Genomic DNA, 19856 nt, shown 5'->3' with positions numbered 1-19856 from the left:
TAAACCCTGTACTACTCCTACACCCTAGAGCCTCTACAGTAGACCCTGTACTACTCCTACACCCTAGAGCCTCTACAGTAGACCCTGTACTACTCCTACACCCTAGAGCCTCTACAGTAGACCCTGTACTACTCCTACACCCTAGAGCCTCTACAGTAAACCCAGTACTACTCCTACACCCTAGAGCCTCTATAGTAAACCCTGTACTACTCCTACACCCTAGAGCCTCTACAGTAAACCCTGTACTACTCCTACACCCTAGAGCCTCTACCCTGTACTACTCCTACACCCTAGAGCCTCTACAGTAAACCCTGTACTACACCTACACCCTAGAGCCTCTACAGTAGACCCTGTACTACTCCTACACCCTAGAGCGTCTACAGTAGACCCTGTACTACTCCTACACCCTAGAGCCTCTACAGTAAACCCTGTACTACACCTACACCCTAGAGCCTCTACAGTAGACCCTGTACTACTCCTACACCCTAGAGCCTCTACAGTAGACCCTGTACTACTCCTACACCCTAGAGCCTCTACAGTAGACCCTGTACTACTCCTACACCCTAGACCCCAGTAGAATGTGTACTACTCCTACACCCTAAAGCCTACAGTAGACCCTGTACTACTCCTACACCCTAGAGCCTCTACAGTAGACCCTGTACTACTCCTACACCCTAGAGCCTCTATAGTAAACCCTGTACTACTCCTACACCCTAGAGCCTCTACAGTAAACCCTGTACTACTCCTACACCCTAGAGCCTCTACCCTGTACTACTCCTACACCCTAGAGCCTCTACAGTAAACCCTGTACTACACCTACACCCTAGAGCCTCTACAGTAGACCCTGTACTACTCCTACACCCTAGAGCGTCTACAGTAGACCCTGTACTACTCCTACACCCTAGAGCCTCTACAGTAAACCCTGTACTACACCTACACCCTAGAGCCTCTACAGTAGACCCTGTACTACTCCTACACCCTAGAGCCTCTACAGTAGACCCTGTACTACTCCTACACCCTAGAGCCTCTACAGTAGACCCTGTACTACTCCTACACCCTAGACCCCAGTAGAATGTGTACTACTCCTACACCCTAAAGCCTACAGTAGACCCTGTACTACTCCTACACCCTAGAGCCTCTACAGTAAACCCTGTACTACACCTACACCCTAGAGCCTCTACAGTAGACCCTGTACTACTCCTACACCCTAGACCCTAGAGCCCAGTAGAATGTGTACTACTCCTACACCCTAAAGCCTACAGTAGACCCTGTACTACTCCTACACCCTAAAGCCTACAGTAGACCCTGTACTACTCCTACACCCTAGACCTTAGAGCCCAGTAGAATGTGTACTACTCCTACACCCTAGAGCCTCTACCCTGTACTACTCCTACACCCTAGAGCCTCTACAGTAAACCCTGTACTACACCTACACCCTAGAGCCTCTACAGTAGACCCTGTACTACTCCTACACCCTAGAGCGTCTACAGTAGACCCTGTACTACTCCTACACCCTAGAGCCTCTACAGTAAACCCTGTACTACACCTACACCCTAGAGCCTCTACAGTAGACCCTGTACTACTCCTACACCCTAGAGCCTCTACAGTAGACCCTGTACTACTCCTACACCCTAGAGCCTCTACAGTAGACCCTGTACTACTCCTACACCCTAGACCCCAGTAGAATGTGTACTACTCCTACACCCTAAAGCCTACAGTAGACCCTGTACTACTCCTACACCCTAGAGCCTCTACAGTAGACCCTGTACTACTCCTACACCCTAGAGCCTCTATAGTAAACCCTGTACTACTCCTACACCCTAGAGCCTCTACAGTAAACCCTGTACTACTCCTACACCCTAGAGCCTCTACCCTGTACTACTCCTACACCCTAGAGCCTCTACAGTAAACCCTGTACTACACCTACACCCTAGAGCCTCTACAGTAGACCCTGTACTACTCCTACACCCTAGAGCGTCTACAGTAGACCCTGTACTACTCCTACACCCTAGAGCCTCTACAGTAAACCCTGTACTACACCTACACCCTAGAGCCTCTACAGTAGACCCTGTACTACTCCTACACCCTAGAGCCTCTACAGTAGACCCTGTACTACTCCTACACCCTAGAGCCTCTACAGTAGACCCTGTACTACTCCTACACCCTAGACCCCAGTAGAATGTGTACTACTCCTACACCCTAAAGCCTACAGTAGACCCTGTACTACTCCTACACCCTAGAGCCTCTACAGTAAACCCTGTACTACACCTACACCCTAGAGCCTCTACAGTAGACCCTGTACTACTCCTACACCCTAGACCCTAGAGCCCAGTAGAATGTGTACTACTCCTACACCCTAAAGCCTACAGTAGACCCTGTACTACTCCTACACCCTAAAGCCTACAGTAGACCCTGTACTACTCCTACACCCTAGACCCTAGAGCCCAGTAGAATGTGTACTACTCCTACACCCTAAAGCCTACAGTAGACCCTGTACTACTCCTACACCCTAAAGCCTACAGTAGACCCTGTACTACTCCTACACCCTAGACCCTAGAGCCCAGTAGAATGTGTACTACTCCTACACCCTAAAGCCTACAGTAGACCCTGTACTACTCCTACACCCTAGAGCGTCTACAGTAGACCCTGTACTACTCCTACACCCTAGAGCCTCTACAGTAAACCCTGTACTACACCTACACCCTAGAGCCTCTACAGTAGACCCTGTACTACTCCTACACCCTAGAGCCTCTACAGTAAACCCTGTACTACACCTACACCCTAGAGCCTCTACAGTAAACCCTGTACTACACCTACACCCTAGAGCCTCTACAGTAGACCCTGTACTACTCCTACACCCTAGAGCCTCTACAGTAGACCCTGTACTACTCCTACACCCTAGAGCCTCTACAGTAGACCCTGTACTACTCCTACACCCTAGAGCCTCTACAGTACACCCTGGAGTCCATTAGACCCCTTCCTCTTATCTAAAACAGCATATACTACTGATAGTCCTATATCCAGCTACAGTAGAGGCCTCTTGTTATTTACAACAACGTCTGGTTCCATATTTATGTCCTCTTATCTACAGCAACTATCATGACACAAGGCGAGACCCAGATGCAGATACAGGAGGCAGATGGTTGGAGTCTTACAATGTTTAATAATCCAAAAGGGGTAGGCAAGAGAATAGTCATGGACAGGCAAAAGGTCAAAACCAGATCAGAGTTCAGGAGGTACAGAGTGGCAGACAGGCTCGTGGCCAAGGCAGGTAGAATGGTCAGGCAGGCGGGTACAGAGTCCAGAACAGGCAAAGGTCAAAACGGGGAGGACTAGAAAAATTAGAATAGCAAAAAGCAGGAGAACGGGGAAACCGCTGGTTGACTTGGAACATACAAGATGAACTGGCACAAAGAGACAGGAAACACAGGGATAAATACACTGGGGAAAACAAGCAACACCTGGAGGGGGGTGGAGACAATAACGAGGACAGGTGAAACAGATCAGGGTGTGACAGCAACGTCTGGTTCCATATCTCTGTCCTCTTATCTACAACAATGTCTGATCCCATATTTCTGTCCTCTTATCTATTTCTTCAACAACGTCTGGTCCCATATCTCTTAGTCCTCTTATCTATATCTACCACAATGTCCCATGTCTGACCCCATCAGCTTTCTCATTCTCCTCAGACCTGAGCTGAAACCAAGACCACTCCTTTCATCTAGAACAATGTCTATTACTGTAGTCAACACCCTCAACTAGACCCCTCCTTTTAAGGAACCCATCTTCCACTACAACCACAGTGTAGGTCAGAGGTCTTTTAAGGAACCCATCTTCCACTACAACCACAGTGTAGGTCAGAGGTCTTTTAAGGAACCCATCTTCCACTACAACCACAGTGTAGGTCAGAGGTCTTTTAAGGAACCCATCTTCCACTACAACCACAGTGTAGGTCAGAGGTCTTCAACCTTTTCTGGGATTAGAGCTACTTTAAAAAAAATCTAATTTTCAAATTTTCTAGCTTTCAAATAGGCACATTGTTCTCTTTCTTCTCTCCCCTGCAACTCTTCTCCAGGTCCTTAGTGAGAACTTGTTCTCAACTGGCCTACCTGGTTAAATAAAGGTGAAATAAAAATAAATAAATAAGTAAAAAGTATGTTTCTGTTCTGTCAATATACCTGGTAAAATAATGGTTAATAAACAACTGTAAGGCGAGCCCTATAAATCTGTCATTTCCACCCAAATTCTATCTTATATTTTCGAGCTGTAGATTCAATTTGATGTCCATGTCACAGCTTAATTTTTATTTTATTTAACTTGGCAAGTCAGTTAAGAACAAATTCTTATTTACAATGATGGCCTACTCCGGCCAAATCCGGACAACGCTGGGCCAATTCTTAATCACGGCCGGTTGTGATGCAGCATGGAATCGAACCAGGATCTGTAGCGATGCCTCTAGCACTGCCTTAGACAGCTGCCCCACTCATTATCCCTAATTCACATCAGAAAACAATTTTATTTAGGTCTGAAAGAAAACTTGGATTTTCTTGTGTAATTCCCCTTTAGTTGCGCGTCTGGCCCTTTAATTGTGCATCTAGCGAGTGAATGTCTAGCGATTCTTTGGTACTACTGATGCTCCCTTCACCAGTAGTGGTGCGTGGGTAAAATCACTGGGGAAACCAAGCCAGAAAAAAAGCCATATTACAACCTATGTGTTGTGATTATTGGGTTGTTTGCTCTATAACCTCTTAATTAATATGCCTTGCGACAGTGATATATAGGCCTAAAGGCCGAGACAATAAGAAGACTCAGTGGCAGAATAAATTCAACCACACCTTTGTTTTATCACAAAACCGGAGAGAAACCTCTGTCCAGTGAAGTCCACAAAGCATTTTACATGTACAGTAACAGTTACATGACCTACAGTATGGTCAAGCAAGTTAATGTTTCCGACATTTTCCGACACTAAAACAACTATAGAACCACAGAGAGTTACAGCAAGTCGTAAAGAAAACAGAAGCTGCCTCCACTATTCCAGCACCATTTCAACTTCAACATTTCAACATCATCAAATCACCTAGCTATGCTTAGTCTAATACAGTGACAACTAAAAGATACCAAAAACAGTTTAGTCCAATCAACGTAAGCTAAATATGATGTGTCCATGTTTCTGATTTGTGCGTGCGTGTGTGTGTGCGTGTGTGTGTGTGTGTGTGTGTGTGTGTGTGTAGAAAATATGTTGACTCATCCTACTTGTCGAGAAACGTCAATGCCATCCTCCTCTTTCATGTTGACGAAATGGTCTATCACTCTGTCATACACACTTTTATTTTTTGTTGCCGTAGGCAACCTGACTAAAATGCTTGCTCGCTAGCCTAACTTTCTTTCATGCAAGGTTAGCTAGTTAACATTAGCCTTCTACATCTAGCTACATATTGAACTTCCATCCTCTCAGGTCAGGGGCACACTGCAGGAATTTATGGTTGGATCAGAATTTCCGTTATAATCATTGGCCTGTACGGAGAATTAAGTAAAACCACAAGTCCAAATCTCTATCTCCATCCATGGTTAATTTATGAAAGTGCCAATTTTAGTTAGCTAGTTAGCCACCAGAGGACAACAACACAACGATATGCAACAATTCAATTTCTGTCAATGACATTTTTCTCTCGATGTGATGTGACTGGAGTGATGTTTTTGGTGCGCCAGGAACATTCACAGTTGAGCTCACTCAGTTTAGCGCAACGCTGATTGGCAATTTTTAAAATATTTTTTGGAAGGGAGGCCAAATGCTCGCTGGCTTCCCTTGAATTCAATGTTACGTGGCGGCAAACAATGTTATACTCTTTAAGACCAGACACCATCAGATAGATGACCTACACATACAGAGAAATAGGGGCGCTGTTTCACTCGCCCTTGTTTGTTCAAGCTGGCCTGAAATGTGTTTGGTACGCCCTGTTCCAACATCTTTCCATTTAAAACATGTTTCCTTACAGCACAAGAAGAATCCAGTTTAGCTATCTGTACATCTGGCCGGGTATACCAAAAATAGCTGAACATTCGTTGCAGGGGAAATTCTACATTATTTAATTGTTTACATTTTTAACTGTTGTGAAAGAGAACCAATGTTCTGCGATGCTGCTAATTAGTCACTATGACCATAAACAAACACATTCAGCTTAAAAGGTTTTCTTAATTTCTCTCTCTAGGAATTGTATTATTTTTCTCATAGACATTCCATTATCTCGAACAGAGGTTCAATTACCTTGTTGATATCATAATTCCAATGTTTTATTGACAATTTGTGGCCAAAGACTGGTCTCCACACTAAACATGGTAATATACTATGATTGAAAAGATGTAAGCCTCATTGTCAAAACACAGTGAGTGACAGAGGACTGCTCTTTATAAGGAGAACCAATATGGCAGCTGCTGGCTTCAATGCGTCTCGTTGGCCAATACAGAGCACCAGCATCACGGGTTTATAAACATCATTGGTAGGAATAGTAGAGGCTGGGTTCCCTGAGAGGAGGACCCTAGCATTCAGCTCAGGAGAATGAGAAAGACATGTAACAGATGAGGGGTCAGACAAGGGAGGAGGAGGTCTAGCTACTCTAGCTGAGTATTGTTGGATTACAGTAGTAATTACAGTAGGGGCTCTAGGGTGTAGGACTAGTACAGGGTCTACTGTAGAGGCTCTACGGTGTAGGAGTAGTACAGGATCTACTGTAGAGGCTCTAGGGTGTAGGAGTAGTACAGGGTCTACTGTAGGGGCTCTAGGGAGTAGGAGTAGTACAGGGTATATTGTAGAGGCTCTAGGGTGTAGGAGCAGTACAGGGTCTACTGTAAGGGTGTAAGAATTGTACAGGGTCTATTGTAGAGGGTCTATGTTCTAGGAGTAGTACAGGGTCTACTGTAGAGGCTCTAGGGTGTAGGAGTAGTTCAGGATCCCGCCTGTCTTGAGGAAACATTGATGTTTCCAAGTTCCGTTCTTGATGGAGCGCTCGCAGGTCCCCAGCAGGTCGTCGGAGAGAATGTCGCTGTCGTACACCTCCAACCTCAAGATGTTGTTCTCACGGGCGTTGAGATAGCTGAACTCCTCCTGCCAGCTGGGGTCATGGTTGTTGTTCTTCACCTCTGTCCTCCCGAGAAAGCCGTAAGCTCTGAACACCTGGATAATAATGAGAATGATTATGATCATAGAGTTAGTTAGAGGAAACATCATGGATATAACCGGTTTGTCGATGAGGATACATTAGTGTATGCTAGCATAGCACAATGACTGGAATTCTACAGGTAACCTAGCATACCTACCTAGCGTTAGCTCGAATAACTACCTGTAACTTCCTTCATACGGCACGCAGAGGCATAAAAAATGGTATCGACGAGTTCATCTGACTCTGGGTAAATAGAATCTCCAGAATCTCGCAGTATCCCTTTAAAGTAGTCAACTGAGTGGGTATGGTCGTCACTAGTTACCACAGCCAAAAAGTCATAAACCCCACCTATTCCTACAATTTATCTTCGTAAAAATCTGATTTTAAACCCAACCCCAACCCTAACATTAACGTTAACCACACTGCTAACCTTATGCCTAAACCTAACCTTAATTTAATGCATACGTTTTCTTTGTGGCTGTGGTATCTAGTGGAAATCAGTGGGTAATCTTATGGGTCGGGAGTGATCAGCCAAGGAGAGCTGATCAGGAGAGCAGATGATCAGCAGAGAGCAGATCAGGAGAGCATTGTTTCTTTCTTCAAATTAGGTTAACTTTAGATTTAATGAAATGAATGACACACGATTTGGTTCAGGACTCCAGCCCTGCAGGTGGCAGTAAATTACCAATATAAGCTTTGTGAAAATTGACTACTAAAAAATGGAGATGGCCTTAATGGCACTGCCCGTGCTCAGATACAAAGACGAGTCCTCTAACTAACTCTATGAATTATGATATTAATGCTGAAAATTATCCTAATCATTTTTTACCTTTATTTAACTAGGCAAGTCAGTTAGGAACAAATTCTTATTTACAAAGACAAACCCTCCCCTAACCCGGACGACGCTGGGCCAATTATACGCCGCCCTATGAGACTCCCGATCACGGCCGGTTGTGATACAGCCCGGGATCGAATAATCCTAACATCACACATCAGCTATCATGGTGGACAGGTGACTCAGGTGAGGAGAGATTTACCTCTACGTAGGCATCAGGGGTCCCTAGCAGGCTGCTGTGCAGGTCAGTGGCATGGAGGTTGAACACCTTGAGGACCTTAGGTTCCTCTGCTGCATAGATCTGGACCACAGCCAGAACACACACCACCAGCAGGCACCACAGAAGAGAGGAGGAGGACATGTCCCTCAGTCAGATAGGGCTTGATCCGTGGAGGGAAGACAACTAGAGAGAGGGGGTGGGGGGAATAGGGAGATGAAAGAAAGGAGACAATATAAACAGATCACCTGTTTCCCTAAACGCATGTCACAGAGCAAGAAGAGCAAGAAAAGGGAGGCATATTAAAATACACAAATAACTGGAAGATAGAAGGAACAGGAGATATCAGGACAATACACACTGGTCACAGTTCAAAGTCTACATCTGATTTACATTTGGTTGTTCGTTGGAATTGGGTTACATTGATTACTTTTTGCAAATTCAATCAGATTTCCAAGTTGATACAAAGTAATCACATACATTTTTGTATTGGTTGTGGAAACATTGTTGATTCAACCAGTTTTTGCCCAGTGAGTTCTTTACATAATATCCATTTTCAAATATAATACATTATAAAGTAAACTCTCGTTACATGACTCCTAAAAGGTCATAATACCTGTGTTCTGTAGAGTCTGGAGACCAGCGTCTGTCTGTCTGTCTGTCTCAGGGGGAAACAACCACTGATGGTTTTTCCTATGCACTCTCACTGTTTATAAAGACCTCACTTGTGCATCCACAATACACCCTCAACATACTCCCACAACACAGATGCTTTGTCCCAAATTACACCCCATTCCCTACATAGTGCACTACTTTTGACCAGAGCCCTATAGATCCTGGTCAAAAGTAGTGCACTATCTAGGCCATTGTGCAATTTGGGACACAGTTAGAGGGCCAATGGAGACAGGTGGCCTGTTCTCAGTGATGCCTCAACCAATGAGATAACACTCTGTGTTGCTAAACAACAGCAACACCTACAAGTATTATTAACCTCTGATGCTGATGAAATGAAGGCCAGGCTTTGGAATTAACACTTTGTGAGCTAGTTTCCTGGACACAAATTAAACTTGGTCCTGGACTAAAAAAGAAAAGCTCTTTCAACAGCGATTCTCCATTAAGTTCAGCACTAGGGTTAATCTGGGTCTGGGAAATTGGACCTCAAAGTTCAAAAAGGGAAATCCATGAAAATGGAAAAGAGGCAGCTGTCTATCGTTGTCTCTGATTGGAAGCCATACTTAGGCAGCCTGTTTTTCCCTTTGTTTTCGTGGGATCTTGTTTTTGTGCAGCTGTGTGTGAGCAGCCCCAGAACGTCACGTTTGTTCCAGTTTTCACCTGTTTTCTTTGTTTTGTTCGAGTTCACAAATAAAAGACGTGGAACTACCGGCACATTGCGCCGTGGCTAATTTACGACAGGGAATTTGAAGATAGCACTCGTGACAACAGTCTTCATAAAACATTTATTTTTTTACCATATTTTTGTTGTTGTTGAAATGACAGCTAGCCTACAATTTGACAATGAGGTGTTTATCATCTTTAGCGTGGCAGAATTCTCATCATTATTACTCACCTGTTAATCCCAGACTCACAGTAACCAACCAGTAACCTCTCTCTTAAAGCTCATTGGAGGAGAGGATCCAATGTCCCTCCCATTGACCTTCTCCTCCAATGATCTTTAAGAGGAATTGAGGAAACAAGGAGGGAGGAAGCAAGGATTTGACAGCTACTAATGTTAACATACACAGCCAGCCCAATGTGTCCATAAAGGGGAGGTTACTAGTTCTTTACAAGGATTCCACCCCAAATGGCACCCTATTCCCTATATGGTGCACTACTTTTGACCAGGGCCCATACATAGAGAATAGGGTGCCATTTGGAACACACCCAGGGACTAATAGCTGAGTGACTTATCATCTGTCATCATGACGTATTCCCATGGCAACACGTTTTTTCCACACCTGTGTTTGTTCAAGCTGGCCTAAAATGTGTTTGGTACGCCTCATTCCAACATTGTTCCATTTAAAACACGTTTCCTTACAGCACAAGAAGAATCCAGTTTAGCTATCTGTACATCTGGCCGGGTATACCAAAAATAGCTGAATACTACTTTCTTACTTGATCACAATCCCCAAAAACAACAACATTCGTTGCAGGGGAAAGGCTATGTTATTTGATTGTTTACATTTTTAGCTGTTGTGAAAGAGAACCAATGTTCTGCAATACTGCTATATAGTCACTATGACCATAAACAAACACATTTAGCTTCAAAGGTTTTCTTAATTTCTCTCTCTAGGAATTTTATAATTTTTCTCATAGACCTTCCATTATCTCTAACAGAGGTTCAATTACCTTGTTGATATCATAATTCCAATGTTTTATTGACAATTTGTGGCCAAAGACCGGTCTCCACACTAAACATGGTAATAGACTATGATTGAAAAGATGTAAGCCTCATTGTCAAAACACAGTGAGTGACAGAGGACTGCTCTTTATGAGGAGAACCAATATGGCGGCTGCTGGCTTCAAATTGTCTCGTTGGCCAATACAGAGCATCAGCATCAAGGGTTTATAAACATCATTGGTAGGAATAGTAGAGGCTGGGTTCAATCAAATTTATTTATGAAGCCCTTCTTACATCAGCTGATGTCACAAAGTGCTGTACAGAAACCCAGCCTAAAACCCCAAACAGCAAGCAATGCAGGCGTAGAATCACAGTGGCTAGGAAAAACTCCCTAGAAAGGCCAGAACCTAGGAAGAAACCTAGAGAGGACAGGAGGAGCCTAGCATTGTCACACCCTGACCATAGAGAGCTTTTTATTATCTATGTTGGTTAGGTCAGGGTGTGACTAGGGTGGGTTATCTAGGTGTTTTATTTTCCATGTTGGCGTGGTATGGTTCCAAATCAGAGGCAGCTGTTTATCGTTGTCTCTGATTGGGGGATCATATTTAGGCAGCCATTTCCCCACTGTGTTTTGTGAGATCTTATTTTGAGTTAGTGCATGTGGCACCTCTGTAGTCACGGTTTGTTGGTTTCTTTATTTGTGTTGTTTGAAAAGTTTCACTTAATAAAAATGTGGAACTCAGAGCTGCGCCTTGGTCTGTTCCTACACACCACCGTGACAAGCATTAAGCTCAGGAGAATGAGAAAGACATGTAACAGATGACGGGTCAGACAATGGAGGAGGAGGTCTAGCTACTCTAGCTGAGTATTTTTGGCTTACCATAGTTGGAGGGGCTCTACTCTAGGCTAGGGGCTCTAGGGTGTAGGAGTAGTACAGGGTCTACTGTAGGGGCTCTAGGGTGTAGGAGTAGTACAGGGTCTACTATAGGGGCTCTAGGATGTAGGTGTGTTACAGGATCTACTGTAGAGGCTCTAGGGTGTAGGAGTAGTTCAGGGTCCCACCCTTCTTGAGGAAACATTGATGCTTCCAAGTTCCGTTCTTGATGGAGCGCTCGCAGGTCCCCAGCAGGTCGTCGGAGTTAATGTCGCTGTCGTACACCTCCAACCTCAAGATGTTGTTCTCACGGGCGTTGAGATAGCTGAACTCCTCCTGCCAGCTGGGGTCATGGTTGTCGTTCTTCACCTCTGTCCTCCCGAGAAAGCCGTAAGCTCTGAACACCTGGATAATAATGAGAATGATTATGATCATAGAGTTAGTTAGAGGAAACGTCATGGATATAACCCATTTGCCGATGAGGATACATTAGTGTATGCTAGCATAGCATTAGTGTATGCTAGCATAGAAGTCTACAGGTAAGCTAGCATACCTAGCTAGCATTAGCTCAAAAAACTACCTGTAACTCCCTTCATACGGCACGCAGAGGCATACATTTGATATCGACGAGTTCATCTGACTCTGGGTAAATAGAAAATAGAATCTCCAGAATCTTGCGGTATCCCTTTAAAGTAGTCAACTGAGTGGGTATGGTCATCACTAGTTACCACAGCCACAACGTCATGAACCCCACCTATTTCTACAATTTATCTTTGTAAAAATCAGATTTTAAACCCAACCCCAACCCTAACATTAACCTTAACCACACTGCTAACCTCATACCTAACCCTAACCTTAAATGAATGCATACATGTTTTGTGTGGCTGTTGTGTCTAGTGGAAACCAGTGGGTTGGGAGGGATCAGCCAAGGTGAGCAGATCATGAGAGCAGATGATCAGCAGAGAGCAGATCAGGTGTCACGTCCTGACCATAGTAAGAGGTTATTTTCTATGGTAGAGTAGGTCAGGGCGTGACAGGGGGTGTTTTGTGTTTTTCTATATTTTCTATTTCTATGTTTAAGTTCTAGTTTTTCTATGTTTTTTTGGGGGAGTTGATCTCCAATTGGAGGCAGCTGGTCCTCGTTGTCTCTAATTGGAGATCATATTTAAGTAGGGGTTTTTCTTCCTGGGTTTTGTGGGTTATTATCTTTTGAGTAGTGTTTGTTTCTCTCTGCATCACGGTTTGTTGTTTTGTCAATTCAGTTATTTATTGCAAAGTTTCACGGATTAAATAAAATGTGGAACTACAACCACGCTGCACTTTGGTCTGCTCCTTTCGACAGCCGTGACATCAGGAGAGCATTCTCCTTCTTCAAATTGGATTTACTATGGATTGAATGAAATTAATGACAAGATTTGGTTCAGGACTCCAGCCCTGCAGGTGGCAGTAAATTACCTATATAAGCTTTGTGAAAATTGACTACTAAAAATGGAGATGGCCTTAATGGTGCTGCCCATGCTCAGATACAAAGACGAGTCCTCTAACTAACTCTATGAATTATGATATTAATGCTGGAAATTATCCTAATAATTGTTAAACTTTATTTAACTAGGCAAGTTGGCTAAGAACAAATTCTTATTTACCTAGACAAACCCTCCCCTAACCCGGACGACGCTGGGCCAATTATACGCCGCCCTATGAGACTCCCGATCACGGCCGGTTGTGATACAGCCCGGGATCGAATAATCCTAACATCACACATCAGCTATCATGATGGACAGGTGACTCAGGTGAGGAGAGATTTACCTCTACGTAGGCATCAGGGGTCCCTAGCAGGCTGCTCTGCAGGTCAGTGGCATGGAGGTTGAACACCTTGAGGACCTTAGGTTCCTCTGCTGCATAGATCTGGACCACAGTCAGAACACACACCACCAGCAGGCACCACAGAAGAGAGGAGGAGGACATGTCTCTCATTCAGATAGGGTTTGATCCGTGGAGGGAAGACAACTAGAGAGAGGGGGGATAGGGAGATGAAAGAAAGGAGAAAATATAAACACATCACCTGTTTCCCTAAGAGCATGTCACAGAGCAAGAAGAGCAAGAAAAGAGAGACATGTTAAAATACATAAATAACTGGAAGATAGAAGGGACAAGATATCAGCACAATACACACTGGTCACAGTTCAAAGTCTACTTCTGATTTACATTTGGTTGTCGTTGGATTTAGGTTACATTGATTACTTTTTGAAAATTCAGATTTCCACGTTGATTCAAAGTCATCACATAGATTTTTGTATTTTTGTGGAAACAATGTTGATTCAACCAGTTTTTGCCCAGTGAGTTCTTTACATAATGTCCATTTTCAAATATAATACATTATAAAGTAAACTCTCGTTACATGACTCCTAAAAGGTCATAATACCTGTGTTCTGTAGAGTCTGGAGACCAGCGTCTGTCTGTCTGTCTGTCTGTCTGTCTCAGGGAGAAACAACTACTTATGGTTTTTCCTATACCCTCTCACTGTTTATAAAGACCTCACTCGTGCATCCACAATACACCCTCAACATACTCCCACAGCACATATGCTTTGTCCCAAACGACACCCTATTCCCCACATAGTGCACTACTATTGACCAGAGCCCTATAGATCCTGGTCAAAAGTAGTGCACTACTATTGACCAGAGCCCTATAGATCCTGGTCAAAAGTAGTGCACTATCTAGGCCAGTGTGTCATTTGGGACACAGCTAGAGGGCCAATGGAGACATGTGGCCTGTTCTCAGTGATGTCTCAACCAATGAGATAACACTCTGTGTTGCTAAACAACAGCAACACCTACAAGTATTATTAACCTCTGATGCTGATGAAATGAAGGCCAGGCTTTGGAATGAAAACTTTGTGGGTTAGTTTCCTGGACACAAATTAAACTTGGTCCTGGACTAACAAGAAAAGCCCTTTCAACAGGGACTCTCCATTAAGTTGTAACGGCGTTCGTCGGAAGAAGGGGACCAAAGCGCAGCATGGTAAGTGCTCATAATTTATTAAACAAAGAAACACCCGAACAAAAATAACAAAACGAAAAGCCAACAGTTCCGTCAGGTACAAAATACAAAACAACTACCCAATAACACAGGTGGGACAAAGGCTGCCTAAGTATGATTCCCAATCAGAGACAACGATAGACAGCTGCCTCTGATTAGGAACCATACTCAGCCAAAACAAAGAAATACATGACATAGAATGCCCACCCCACACCCTGATCTAACCAAATAGAGAAATAACACAGCTCTCTAAGGTCAGGGCGTGACATTAGTGTGCTTTTAAGTTCAGCACTAGGCTTAATCTAGGTCTGGGAAATCGGCCCTCAAAGTTCAAAAAGGGAAATCCATGAAAATTCAAATTCATCATCACTGACAAATATTAAGATAAAAACTAAACACTTTACGTGATAAAATAAATACCGAGACTGAGACCATAATACTGAGATGCAGGTTTCTCTGTTGATGCCATCGTCATATCCGATGAGTGAGCCAATATTCACTTGAGACAAGGTCATAGGGAGCATTTGGCATATGCTCAGTTATTGGGGTTAGTTCATTAACGAATGCACTTAAATATGATAATCAGACACTGTGATAGCGGTGGGTACTTAGTATGTGCGTCTCTTAGGTCAAGAGGGTGTTTGGAATGAGCGTGGGGTCAGAAGTCAAAGTTCAGCATTGTGTAAAGGTCGAGGTCCTGCTGGTCAGGGGCATAACCAGAGTTTCATAACATTCGGTCCTAAGCCCTGAAGACCAGGGGCTGACTGGGGGGTTAAAAACAAATCACATTTAATAAAGCATTGCATGCATGTCATCGTATACGCGGGTCTAAGAAAAAAATTGCCTTTTCAAATCTGATTTCATGAAATGCTACGTCATTTTACATGACTGGAGACGTTACAAGAATATTTGTTAATAGCATACAAATGACCAAAATGGCTACTCCAACGTTGACATACTTAGATAAATAAAACAAATAGCAACCAGTAGCATAGGCCAATGACAAGTATGGATACACAGATTGTATGAGGAGGAAATTATACTTCACCAACTTTCCAGTGGCACTCACTCATCCAAACTGTTTTTTTCCCCCGTAATTGTATTTTTTATATTATGAAAGGCCTTTTAGCTGCTGCCTGCTGTTCATTGACAGCCACATTGACAGCCACATTGACAGCCACATTGACAGCCACATTGACAGCCACATTGACAGCCACATTGACAGCCACATTGACAGCCACATTGACAGCCACATTGACAGCCACATTGACAGCCACATTGACAGCCACTGTCACGGCTGTCGAAAGGTTCGGACCAAAATGCAGCGTGCTCGTAGTTCCACATATTTTTTTTACCGTGAAACAAAATGCAAACACTAAATACTGGAATACACAAAACAACAAACCGTGATGCAGAGAGAAAACACACTACTCAAGAATTAATCACCCACAAAAACAGGTGGGACAAACATCAACTTAAATATGACCTCCAATTAGAGACAACGACAACCGGCTGCCTCTAATTGGAGATCATACCAAACAAAACCAGCATAGAAATACCAAACTAGAAACTGAACATACAAATACAAAACATAGACAAACCACGCCCTGACCTACTCTACCATAGAAAATAACAACTTACTACGGTCAGGATCTGACAGTACCCCCCCAAAGGTGCGGACTCCGACCGCACCTACACAAAACAACAACAATCCCCCCCCCCAAACAACAACCCCCCCAACAACAAAAACCAAAGGGAGGGTAGAGTGGGTGACAAAAGTCTATGGCGGCTCTAGTGTTATACCCAGAACCTTCCTCTCCCTCCGATCCTCCAGCAACGGAGGTGGCTCCGGCTCAGGGCGTGACCCCCGTTCCGCCCGCAGATCCCTCCGCTTCTGTAACACCAGCCTGTGGATCATTATCAGAGGAATCGGACTGTAAATCATTACCAGATGCTCTGTGCTGCAGACCACCGCTGGAGGTTCTGGCCTACAGGCCGTCGCTGAAGGCTCTGGGCTGCAGACCGCCGCTGAAGGCTCCTGACTGGGGAGTGCCGCTGGAGGCTCCAGACTGGGGAGCGTCGCTGTAGGCTCCGGACTGGGGAGCGTCGCTGTAGGCTCCGGACTGGGAGGCGTCGCTGGAGGCTCCGGACTGGGAGGCGTCGCTGGAGGCTCCGGACTGGGAGGTGTCGCTGGAGGCTCCAGACTGGGAGGTGTCGCTGGAGGCTCTGGACTGGGAGGCGTCACTGGAGGCTCTGGACTGGGAGGCATCGCTTGAGGCTCTGGACTGGGAGGCGTCGCTGGAGGCTCCGGACTGAGGAGCGTCGCTGGAGGCTCCGGACTAGTGAGCGTCGCTGGAGGTTCCGGGCTAAGATCCCTCTCAATAGGTTCCGGACTGTAGGCCGTCTCAGTAGGTTCCGGACTGTAGACCGTCTCAGTAGGTTCCAGACTGTAGGCCGTCTCAGTAGGTTCCGGACTGTAGGCCGTCTCAGTAGGTTCCGGACTGTAGGCCGTCTCAGTAGGCTCCGGACTGTAGGCCGTCTCAGTAGGTTCCGGACTGAAAAACATCGCCTGAAGCTCTGGACTGGGAACTGTCGCCGGAAGCTCTGGACGGGGAACTGTTACCGGAAGCTCTGGACGGGGAACTGTCGCCGGAAGCTCTGGACTGGGAATGTGCACTGGAATCCTGATGCGTGGTACTGGCATGGGTGGCGCCAGACTGGTAACCCCCACCTCAGGATGAGTGCAGGGAGCAGGAACAGGACACTCCGGACTGGGCATGCGCACTGGAGGTCTGATGCGTGGGACTGGCCTAGGTGGCAGCAGACTGGTAACACGCACCTCAGGGCGAGTGCGGGGAGCAGGAACAGGACACTCCGGACTGGGCATGCGCACTGGAGGTCTGATGCGTGGAACTGGCCTAGGTGGCGCCAGACTGGTAACACGCACCTCAGGGCGAGTGCGGGAAGGAGGCACAGGACGTACCGGACTATGGAGGCGAACTGGAGACCAGGCATGCTGAGCAGGCCTACTCCTTCCTGGCTGAATGACCATCTTCGCCCTACACCGGTGAGGAGCTTGCACCGACCGCACCGGGCTGTGAGTGCGTATGGGCGATATAGTGCGCATCACACCATAACCCATTGCTCGTTCATCCACTCTCTCCTCAGCACGCCCGCTCCACACTGCTCTCGATGCAAGTACCTCTCTCCGGAATCTTGCGTTGAGCTCCGCGCTTGACTCCTTGACTGGCTCCGGTTCACTCCACTGCTCTCTCCGATAAGCACGGGAAGTTAGATCAGGTCTCCCCCTGACATCGCCAAACTCCCCGTGTGCCCCCCCCCCAACATTTGTTTGGGGGCTGCCTCTCAGCCTTGCCTCTCGGTGCATATAAAGCCTCGTAGTATCGTCGCTCCGTTTTTGCTACTTCGATTTCCTCCCTCGGGCAACGATACTCCCCAGCCTGCCACCAGGGTCTTTTACCATCCAAAATCTCCTCCCAAGTCCATTACTCCGGATACTCCTTACCACGCTGCTTGGTCCTTTTTTGGTGGGTGATTCTGTCACGGCTGTCGAAAGGATCGGACCAAAATGCAGCGTGTTCGTAGTTCCACATATTTTATTAACCGTGAAACAAAATGCAAAACACTAAATACTTGAATACACAAAACAACAAACCGTGATGCAGAGAGAAAACACACTACTCAAGAATTAACCTCTCTAGGGTCGGCGGGACGAAATCGTCCCACCTACGTAACAGCCAGTGGAATCCTGTGGCGCGTTATTCAAATACCTTAGAAATGCTATTACTTCAATTTCTCAAACATATGACTATTTTACACCATTTTAAAGACAAGACTCTCGTTAATCTAACCACACTGTCCGATTTCAAAAAGGCTTTACAACGAAAGCGAAACATTAGATTATGTCAGCAGAGTACCCAGCCAGAAATAATCAGACACCTATACTTATGTCATGCAATAAAATGCAAACTATTTACTTAAAAATCATTCAATGTGATTTTCTGGATTTTTGTTTTAGATTCCGTCTCTCACAGTTGAAGTGTACTTATGATAAAAATTACAGACCTCTACATGCTTTGTAAGTAGGAAAACCTGCAAAATCGGCAGTGTATCAAATACTTGTTCTCCCCACTGTATGTGCTTGTGATGTGACAAAACACAATAACTATTTTTATTCTGTGGCTAAATGATGCTCTCTGGTGAAGTATTTTCAATGATTTCATTTATTTCTGTACAGACAGGAGCAACTAGGCTTTTATCATTTGACAAATGTATTTGACTTGATCTGCAGCACTTACAGTAGCCTATCTCTTATTGTGGCTATGTTTTCATCCCTAAGGCCAAATAATCAACACTTCTTGTTATTTGTTCAATGGATTGTGGTCAGGATCCCTTGAGGTTATTGCATAGATACGCCTACTTTTACAATAATATCCTATTTAAAAGGGTCTATCAGCAAGTAGCCTACAATTCCAAGAGAGTAAAGTCAGTAAGTCAATGAACAAGTATTTGTATCTAATCAATTATTTTCCCTGATTAGCCAATAGTGGTTTAGTTATATTGTCATAGAAACGATGCAGGCCTTATGCCCTTTTTAACCATTGTAGCACAGGTTCTATGTTTATAATGCTAATAAGAAAATATATCAAATTACTTGAACAGCCTATGGGAAAAGTGTAAAAATATATACAGTATTTGCATCAGTAGGCTAAGTGACTGAAATGCATCAGAAAAGTATCGTAAAGTTCCGGAAGACGTCAAGGCGGCTAATCAGCTAGTGGCTGTAGGGCTAATGTGTGTGTGTAGAGAATAAGTGTATTGCTTTGACTTGCCAGACTAATGATCATGAGCACTCACCTCAACTAAGCTAACATTGTCCCAGGCTAATATTTTACCAAATATCAAAATAGAGATTCAGTGAAAATAAACATATGACATTGATTTATCAAGATGAGTTCCCATGCTTGTCTCAAAGATGCGCAATGGCGCTGTCCCAATCAAAACGCTGCTGGAATGCTCAGTTGACCACACACGCCGTATGATTTACATGTATTATAACCAGTGGAGTAGCCTAGTGGAGCACAATGTTATATTATTACATCATCATGTATTATAACCAGTGGAGTAGCCTAGTGGAGCACAATGTTATATTATTACATCATCATGTATTATAACCAGTGGAGAAGCTACTGGAGCGCAATGGAATTTCTTATTGATCCCAAACTTTTGAACGGTAGTGTACATTCAGCCTCTTGCAAATTGAAGGAAAATTATGAGAACACAGAGAGACTAAATACATTTTTGGGGGGGGGAAGCCTGGCTTCCCTTGGCATCCATGAATACCGTAATTTCCGGACTATTGAGCGCTCCTGAAT

Source organism: Salmo trutta, chromosome 9, assembly GCF_901001165.1.
Source record: "Salmo trutta chromosome 9, fSalTru1.1, whole genome shotgun sequence".
Taxonomy (NCBI): Eukaryota; Metazoa; Chordata; class Actinopteri; order Salmoniformes; family Salmonidae; genus Salmo; species Salmo trutta.
This window is presented reverse-complemented; position numbering follows the sequence as displayed.